The sequence below is a fragment of the Ursus maritimus genome, unplaced genomic scaffold, assembly GCF_017311325.1.
Source record: "Ursus maritimus isolate PB19 unplaced genomic scaffold, ASM1731132v1 scaffold_2, whole genome shotgun sequence".
Classification (NCBI taxonomy): Eukaryota; Metazoa; Chordata; class Mammalia; order Carnivora; family Ursidae; genus Ursus; species Ursus maritimus.
The window spans coordinates 84,275,723-84,285,543 of record NW_024424452.1 but is presented as its reverse complement, the minus strand read 5'-3'; the positions used below and the strand labels follow the sequence as shown (position 1 = coordinate 84,285,543).

General features: G+C 39.8%; 1 long non-coding RNA gene across 1 annotated transcript; it reads left to right on the top strand.

Moving 5' to 3' along the window:
* Positions 1–409: 409 nt before the first annotated feature.
* On the top strand, positions 410–9,604 carry LOC121104011. Its single transcript, XR_005836384.1, has 4 exons — positions 410–441; positions 2,975–3,307; positions 6,252–6,312; positions 7,486–9,604. It is a non-coding gene; the product is annotated as an uncharacterized LOC121104011 (long non-coding RNA).
* The last annotated feature ends 217 nt before the right edge of the window (positions 9,605–9,821 follow it).

Sequence of the window (9,821 nt, the reverse complement as noted above, 5' to 3'; positions counted from 1 at the left end):
AAAAGAAAAAGAAAGTGGCACAGTGAAAAAAGAAAAATGAAGAGAATATAAACACGATCTTGGAAATTAAAAATATGATAGCAAAATAAAAATTACCGCAAAAGCTGGAAGGTAAAATTGAAACCTATCCTGAAAAGGAGAACAAAAAGACAGAAAGAAAAAAAGGGACTATAGGGAAGAAACAATAAGAAAATCAGAGTCAACCCAGAATATTCGATATCTGATTAATAAGGGTTCCAAATAAGGAAAGGAAATGATCAAAAGTATAAGAAAATGTAGGTGCCCAGGGTTTATCAAGAGTTCTGATTCAGAAGGTCAGAAGGTTGAGTTAATGGATTAATTTTGTATCTTTCTTCCAGCATCTTTAGAGCGCAGAGTATGAAACACAGACGAAGCAGAATTCCAGAACCGATGAACCGATATTTGATTTGAAATGCAGAGGTTGGTTGTGGAAAGAGGGTATAAGGATGGGAATAGCTATGTTTTAAACTTATTTTGAAAGTGGAAAACAGCTCCACGTTAGTGTTCATGATTACAGGAAGTGGAGACAATGCAGCTGCTAAATGAGTCCCTTAAATATTGACATGACTGATTCTAGTGTGGCTTGTTTAGTAGGAAGTGGGAGAGAAAGCAAAAATAGACCAAAGCAAACATGTGCTCAAGATAAATGAAAAGAAATACATCCTCTCCGTGCTCCTCCCCTATGAAAACATGGCCAGAAGCTCCTGACAAGTTTGTTTTCCTCACATTTCTTTGTTATGGCCGCGGTTATAACTTAGCACGTTCTAACAATTTTTATTTGCGTTTATCTGTCTGACTAAATGCTAGGTAAATGTTTTACGCTGACATTGTCACAGCTTTTCACGGATGAAGGTTAGTGCCCTCCTTCATCAGGGACTGGAAAGAAGCGTTCAGCAGTAGAGTCTCATTAAGATTATTTTCAAAAGGCAGTCTCAAGCGAGAGCTTGCGTTCTAAAGGTTATGGAACTATATAGAGATTACTACAAAGCTCGTGGGAGAAATTGAGGCAACCATTTAGGTGATTAAAAAAGATGTCATTTTCCTGAAGTTTTAGATAATTGAGGCAAAAGTCAGTCAAGTCTGAGGTAGTTGGATGACTGCTTCCTTCTCTACTGTGCGTTATATGTGTAATGTGGGCAGCTGGGAGTTTAAAATCTCTGTGGAGAAATCTTGAAACAGAGGAATGGAGAGCACATGAAAGAAGTTTCTTTTGTCTCCCTTTTTATAAGTGAGCAAAATGTGCCATAACAATGAATTCACTCAAGATATATGGAATGTTAGGTAAAAGATTTTTCTCTGTCAAGTAACATAATTCATGATATCCCATCTCTACTGACTGAGAAAATATTTCTAGAGACACGTTAGGTAGAATTGTTGCAAGCACATTGAGAAAGGTCTACTCTTATGTATTTGTCTATTTGTCATTGTGGTGCATAGATATATTTAGAATTAGATTGAATTTTTTTAAAAAATCAAAATTATAGGCATTCACTCAGTGAAACGATAAAAATTCATATTCTCTATTTGACTTTCTATTTCATTTTTATTTAGACTACACTTTCCTTTAAGTTTATGTACCTAAACATGAATAATGTATTGGTGCTGTTGTTAATATTTCTATCGAAGTGCACAGTGGTAAGCAGAAATATTCTGTAACAAATACATTCAGTCATAAATTCTGAGAATACATTGGAAGTACTGTCCTAATATGAAATCATGAAACTTAAGCAAACTTTCAAGCGAGCAATAGCTGCAAGTAAAACAAAATATTACAGTTAGCCCTTAAACAGGGGGGTTAAGGGAGTAGTCGACCCCATGCAGTCAAAAATCCATGTATATCTTGTCTATAAATCCCCAAAACTTAACTACTGATAGCCTATTGTTGACCAGAAGGCTTACCTATAACAGAAGCAGTTGGTCAACACATATTTTGTATGTTGTATGTATTATATCCTACATTCTTACAATAAAGTAAGCTAGAGGATAATGTTATTAAGAAAATCTTAAGGAAGAGAAAATACATTTACAGTATTGTACTGTATTTCTCAAAATAAATCCACATGTAAATGGACCTGCACAGTTCAAGCAGGTGTTGTTCAGGGTTAACTGTAATTGCCCATGTCATAAAGTCCAGCTCTGGGGCGTCTGAAAACTTCCCGTAGGTTTATTCAGCCACATCCTACCACAGCTATTCAAATGTGAAAGAATTTGTTATGCTTTTCCGAAGATTCCCCTCATGTTTATTAACAATGACAGATGTGTGAATCAAGCCTGGACTAATAATACGCCAATTACAGAAGGAGACCATCAGTAGAATCCAGCAAGAACTCTGCTGCTCAAGAGTACTTTAATGCTTGTTTTATTTTTTTTAGAGCCTATTTAAAATTTTTTTTCAGTATGTGGTGAATACTGATTAACTTTGGCAAATTATAAGCCACCATTCCTTTCTAAATATATTTAATATGATACTATTAGGCAATAAACTGGAGCAAAGCAGAGAGGAATAATTCTCTGGAATAACCAGAGACTAGTATATATATATTCACTGGATCTTTTTGGAAATCATCAAAGATAGGGTAACATTTCTCCCTAATCCTTAACTTCTTTCTCTAGGATATCTGGCACAAAAAGTAAAATAAATGATTTTTTATTCTGTGTAGATTTTAAGAATTGTGGTGTTTTTTTTTAAGGGTCTATGTTCTTCCTATCATTGCTGTATTTCCTTGCCTTTTCCCTTTGCTTTACTATTGTCCAAAATTGCAATGAAAAAAACCCATCTCAATGAAAAATACCATCTCATGTATTGGAAGCCATGTGGCAAAAGCAGAGAGGGACTGAGGTTTATTAACATATTAACAAACATACTGTCTATATATAGTTAGGCACTTTAAAAACATTGATTTAATCTTCAAAATCAACCTGTGAAGTAACAATTAATTCCTCCATTTTACAGATGAGAAAACTGAGACTCGAAGAGTTTACATAAATTTCCCCAAGATACATAGCAAGTAAACAACAGAATTGTCACGGGGACCCCGGACTGCATGATTCCAAAGTCCACGTTCTTTCTATTTTATCACCTAGACCTCGGGATCGTGAGGAAAGAATGCCTGCCTGCGGGGATTGGAGCAGTGCTGCGCAAGGTCGTCCCTTTGCGAACTGTTTGTGACCATCCGCAGGGACAGAGAGTTTGCACGAGTGTAATTCTTCACACTACTTTCTTTATTGAGAGGCTCTTGCCTTAAAAACAAATGTCAGCTGCACTCAAAATAGCGTGCTTTGTGAGGTAATTGATTTCCCTTCTGGAACAAGCCCCCTATCACAGACTCATTACAATAGTTTGGGGAATGGCAGGGGTCCTCGGACCACACTTTGAGCAGCACTGGACTCAAAGCAGAGGCATAACTGCAGTGAACTAGGGGGGTCACCGTTAGCCAACGAACGGTGCTGAGCCTCTTTGGAACTAGAATGCGTCCATTGTATCCCTTGCCCCTGCCTCGTTTGTGGCATCGTTAGGCATTGCGGAAATCAAAGCGCCTACTCTAAGGAAGCTCCGTATTTCCCGCATCAGGCGAGAGGAATGGTTCTGAAATACAGACAGAATCCTGGCTTAACTCCTGGCACTTTGTGGAGCTGTGGCATGAAAGAAAAAGCAGGGTTTCTGGGAGAACTGTGAGAGCTTTGGTAATTAGGATGGGCTGTGGAAGGAGTGTCACGACGAGGTTAATAGAAGAGGCCTGAAACCTAGACCGCTCCGGTTTGAATGATAAAAGGCTCTACCTTGAGGGCTGTTGTGAATGACGCCCAGTGCTTAGCACAGCCTGGCACACGGAGCTCGGAGCTCGATCGATGGCACCTCTATTATTAGGATCAGCTTTACAAGGAAGCAGATCCGTATGTGAAGGCGCTGGATGTGAACTGGTAGAGCATCTATTCACAGTACATGAAATGCCACCTTACATGAGGATTTCTTCACATCTTACAGCCTTCACAATCTTTCAAAAGCCAATTTTAAAAATGCAGATCCTCTGGATATCTTCTTACCTTTGGCTAGTATAAATAGAGATCAGTTTCATTTTCTACTGTGTCATTTGCAAGTTTTCAAAGTAATCGCTTCATTCGTAATTATAAAAGAAGTATCCACATTTCTGGAAAAGACACATCTGAGCTCAGCTCATTAGGAATTAGCTTCTGTCACAGTGTTTCCCAAATTATGTTTCACATTATCGCAGTGCCTGTGACATATGCTCTGTTTAAAAAAAGGAAAGAAATCATATCAAATAAAGTTGGGATATACACATCCTAAGATTCATGAAGCACATCAACATATTAAAGACCCGAAACAATCTTACAGAAAAGAAACCGTTGTTTATCTTCGAATTTCCCAAACCAATTTGATCAGAGAGCACTTTTGTTAGGCAGCACTTTTGTTCATAGTGTGATTTAAGACCACCCTCTGCCTTAAGAGATTATTTTCCAGAGTTAATAGTTAGCTCTGTTGGGACGGCACATAGATTAGGCATTTGGAACAAGGGGATATGAAGAGAGGATCTTAAAAGGAGAGGCACGGGGATGATCCTGAACTCTGTCCTGCGTGAAAAGAACGGAGAAGAGAGACTCGTGACCTTCTGCCCATTTCCAGTTTATTCACATACTGGCCACAGACCTGCGTTTGCCGCTACATCACTTAACCTCGCTAGATCTCAGGTTTTCCCCTCTATCAAAGCGGGGGGGCAATGCAAGATACTTTTTAGGGTCTCATCTAGATCAGCTATCCTGGTCTTCAGTTTAATTTTGTTTTGGAAAAGAATGCATGCAAGATATTTTTTACATTGCTAGAAGTAGTGGTGGTATAAATTTGTTTTACCTCTTGAGAGGTTTTAATTTTCTTCCAAGGATTCTAGGCTGTCCCAAAGGTTATTAAAAATGTTTGATAGAAGGCATTTTAGTAATTTTTTGTAATTTAAAGATTGTTACTTGTTAGAGCTCAAAGTCTCTATCTAGATTGTGACTTTTTAAATAATATTAAGGTTTTTTTTTTAAAATAATAGGAGTTATTTTAGTGGCTAGATTAACTCATGATTTCATTGCCTCGTCTTTTATGTCTATTCAGCTTACTGACAAATTGAATGAATCTTTACACAATGGGAGAACTAGAAGATGCCTCATGCTCAGTGGCTAACTGGAATAACTCCATAAACTAGCAATTGTATTTCACTAATGTGTTCACTGTTGACTCAGGTTATCACGGTCTTAGGGTGGGATTAATGTATTTTCACAAAACCAGGCCTGCATGTCAGGTGGTCAACTTTTGTTATGAGATGAGCTGGAGAGGATTCAGAAGCTTTATGGACTTAATAGCCATGAAGTGAGTTGGCTGACAAAGGTAGAGAATAAAAAGAGAGATCTACAGGGCATTACTAGCCTCTGAATAATAGGTATGCGAATCCCTGGATTTTTTGAAGTAGCAGGTGGTCATGAGTCACTGTTTTTAAACTTGATCACTTTTCAGTTACATAAGGGAGGTATTTTGGCAAAATACATGATTATATTGCAAAATAATTATTCATCCATTATAGCAATGCCAATGACCTTGCTCTCTTTGGACATAAAGTATATATCAATATAGCCCATAGCTAAATTTAATACTGATATTACAACAACGGTTTTTGCCCTCAACAACTTAGATTCCCCCCCCCCTTTTAATTCCTGGGGGAGAAAAACACTTCCTGTCAAATCAAAGTGTTTTTTTTTTTTATTCTTATGACAGCGTGATTATATAGAACATGAAGTCTCTTCTTTTACCAAGTAGGAAGTACTTTGAACTTGTTGGATAATGACATGTCAGTGGTTATTTTTGATGAACTTCTCAAGAATACTAAATAGATTCGAATTAAAATTCTTTACTAATTTTCATTTAATATTCATTCTTTAGAACTGCAGTCAGCCTGGAGAAATAAAGTCTTCACTCTAATAATGTTTCATCTTTCTAATTTAACTGATGTATATCTGCTATCTTCAGATCTCTATGGGGATGACCATACCTGACCTTGGACAAAGGATACTGGGATTTGATACCTTGATGGTAGAGTTTAGAGAAGGTGGTGGTTATTATTCAGTGCTAACAGCTGTAGAGCTCACAGAGAATTCATTTCCCTACAATTTTCTAAGAAATACTGCTCAATTTAGCAAAATTGTCATTTTCTCAATTGTACCTCTTTTCTTGTTAGGTGTTCAATTGTATTTGGACTTTTATGGCTAAACAAGACAAGGATTTCTAGTGGCAAGGAGGTAAGTGGTGAACACACTTTTTTAGTTAAATGAAAATAAAGGAGTTCAAAAAGCGAAAATCAAACTAGCTAAGATAAAATAAGGTCTGAGGAAGCTCTATGGTCTAAGACACAAAGGAAATCTCCATCTTTAAAAAAATTCCAAAGACTTACTTTTATGCTAAGCTTTTGAGTTAAGAATAAAGTCTCAATGCAATGCTGAAAAAACTGAAAAAAAGGAACCCGTTTGGAAATGTTTAAGGAGATACGTGGAGACATAGCCCTCAATCTTAATAGTAGTTTGGAATTTTAATACGAAACGTGTATTCCTGAATGTGCACCTTGGGAAGGGAGAATGTGCAGTGGACTAGAATTTTCTGTAGCACAGCCTTGGACTTTGAGGAATAGAAGACCTGTACTGTGCCGTTTCTCCACCCATGAGTTTTGCCACCATGTACAAATCATGTCATGTGAGTGGCCTTAGTTTCCCTCATCTGCAAAGTGATGGGACTGTAGCGATTGTTTCCTTGATCTTTCAGGCCATTTTCACCCTATTATTTAAAAGCTTTATGATTTTTATGGCCGGTTTTTCTTTAGACACTATTTTTCTGATCATAGCTCATTTGAGATCTAATATTTTTGTGCTTAATATATGGCATCCTTTCAAGTGTCTGAAGAAATCCATAAAGGTTTACTGCAACTTTAGAAAGGCTCATTTTTAATATCCTCAAAATTTTCCTCCTCAAAAATTTGAGGAATTGAATATTACTAGACACAGGCTACATCATGAAGTCAGACAGTTTTATCTCGAAAGACTTTCTGTGAGGGTTTCAGACAACAGGGTTAAAATCCTTAGAGCATAAGGATTTTCAGAGAACTTCAAACCGCCGCCATCAATCCTGAGAAACACCTTACCCTTCCAGAAATTCTCACAAACTGTTTCGTAGAGACAGGCCTTGATCTCATCATCATTCCAGGAAAAAACAAACGAAACGTGCGTGTGTCTGAAATAGGTTCGCGACTTCACCACGACTCCTGAGATGGTGCTTACGTTAAGGAAGCTCGAGTGTGAAAGACAATGAGGATTTCCTTTTATTTGGCAGGACAAATCAGTTTATAGAGTAAATCCATTGATGAGGAAGAGAAAACAAGCCTCCTTGACCCTGACTGAACTTCCTCCTGCTCTTCCCCCCAGGGGTGGGCAGAATCTAGCCCACAGATTCCCAGCAGCACAGCCAAGGACGCGGAGCGACAGCTCCAGGAGCCGGGTGGCAGCAGCTCCGGGAAGGACCACGTGCGCGCACACACCCACGCCGGCGGCGCAATGAGTGGGAAGACAGTACGTGCGCCGAAGCATCCAGTGGCCTTGCTGTCCCCGTAGGCTTCTTCCTCTGTTACATAACATCCTAACCAGGCTTCAGCAAGAACCCGAATAGCATTTCTTTAGCTGTGAACTGTAAGCCACTTGGGCGCTTTCTCTACGGGTACAATGAAATGGGGGTTCGTGAATTTTTTGTCGTGCCCCCCGGAACCAGACTGAACGATTCCGTAGCCAAGGGAAAATCACCAACAGTGACAGTTTCTGCATCAAGTCTTTTGCTATCACTTCCCCGAAAGTATCTGACTTGATGGCTCAGTTTCCTCTCCTTTCTGTTCTTTGGTTTCTAAGATTCAAAAAGCTCTTTATGTTCAGGGAGAGTCAGGAGGAACAGGAGGGAAAATAAGGTAGTGGGAAGAAGAAAAGGCACTAGATTATCTATCAACTGGGCAATTGGGGCGGAAATTTACCAGAATGATTGGCATAAGAAAGCTCTTCATGGATCAGACTAATCAAATCAGTTTTAAAAGCAGGACAGTCGTATTAAGTTACTCCACAAATCTTTTTGACTGCTGCGTGCTTACTACAGCCTAAAGGGGAATCTGAGACCCCTTCCCTCATTTCTGAACAGGTTCAGCACCTCACCGGCCCTCCCCTTGGGTTCAGCTATCGCAACGAACCCCACCCCCAACTCCCATCCCATAGGCTGCTACGTCTGCTCATCTCCCCAGGCTGCTGTCCTGAACTCCCCTGGCAATTCTTATTACTTCACAGGCTCTTTGCTTCTGACCCTGGTTTGGGTCCCATTCTTGTCTTCTACCATTTCCTTAAACTTGATGACTAGATTACCAACCCCTGAAATATGTTCTCCTTTAAAACCCTGTTTTTCCCTTCTGTCACATTCTGTCACTTATACTTGGAAAGGATCTGCTCCACCATAAATGTCAAAGCACTATGGCTGCTATGGACCTTGTGTCCCCCAAAATTAATATGTTGAAGCCCTAACTCCCAATGGGTTGGTAGCTGGAGATGGCAGCTTTGGCAGATAAATGGGTTTAGATGAGATCATGAAGGTGGGGCCCTCAAGGTGGAATTAGTGCCCACATAGAAAGAGGTACCAGAGAGCTTGCTCTGGCTCTCTCCCCCTGCACACACTGAAGAGAGGCCCTGTGGAGGTCCAGTGAGAAGATGCACATCTGCAACCCAAAGGATGGAGCTCTGGCCAGACGCCACCCTGTTGGCACTTTAATCTTGCACTTCTGGTCTCCAGGACTGGAAGAAATAAAGACCTGACCGTCTGTGGTATTTTGCTAGGGCAGCTTGGGCTGACTAAGACACTGGCACAGCACTTGGCCCACGTTAGGGACTTAATACATATTTATTGAAAAAACGAATGAGAACTTGGGAGCCCATTTGGCTCCTTCCACCCTTTTCTTGGGTCTTGAGCCATAGATTCAGTTACCCTTTACTCTCACCCCACAGCAACCAGCTCACCTACAGACTCTCTCGTATCTTCCAGCTTTGGAATCCCAGCTGAACCAAAGCCCTAGTTTCTACTTACCTGGGAGAAGAGCTCAGGCTACTGCACTCCCAATAGCTTAATATTCATTTGGTGCATAAACAGAACATTCCCGATGATTGCCTTGTCTTGGTTCTGTTAAACAGCTTAATATTTCCCATGTACCATAACTCTCTCAGGTAAATGACCCACCCATATTTGTGGCAATCTTTCTGGACCCTCTTCCTTTTACTAACTTGCTCTCATTTCTATTCTCTCTTCCATTTCCTACATCTTAGCTTTGTCTTCTAGTACCATTTTAACCTAATCCCTTGATTCCCGGGCTGGTTTCTGATCTCTGATTCCTGATTTATGGCTCCCTCTTGTGGATGTTGGTTTGCCCCATCAGTCCTACCTAGGCTGAACTGGCTCTGATCCACCCCCCCTTTCCTTCTTTCTTCCCTCCCTTCCTTCTTTTTCCTTTTTCCTTTTTCTTTTTTCTTTTCCTTTTCTTTCTTTCTTTCTTTCTTTCTTTCTTTCTTTCTTTCTTTCTCTCTCTCTCTCTTTCTTTCTTTCTTTCTTTCTCTTTCTTTCCTTCTTTCAAGATTTTATTTATTTATTTAAGGGAGAGGGTGCAAGCTGGGGAGAGAGGCAGAGGGAGAGAGAGAAGCAGACTCCCTGCTGGTCAGGGATCCTGACTCAGGGCTTGATCCCA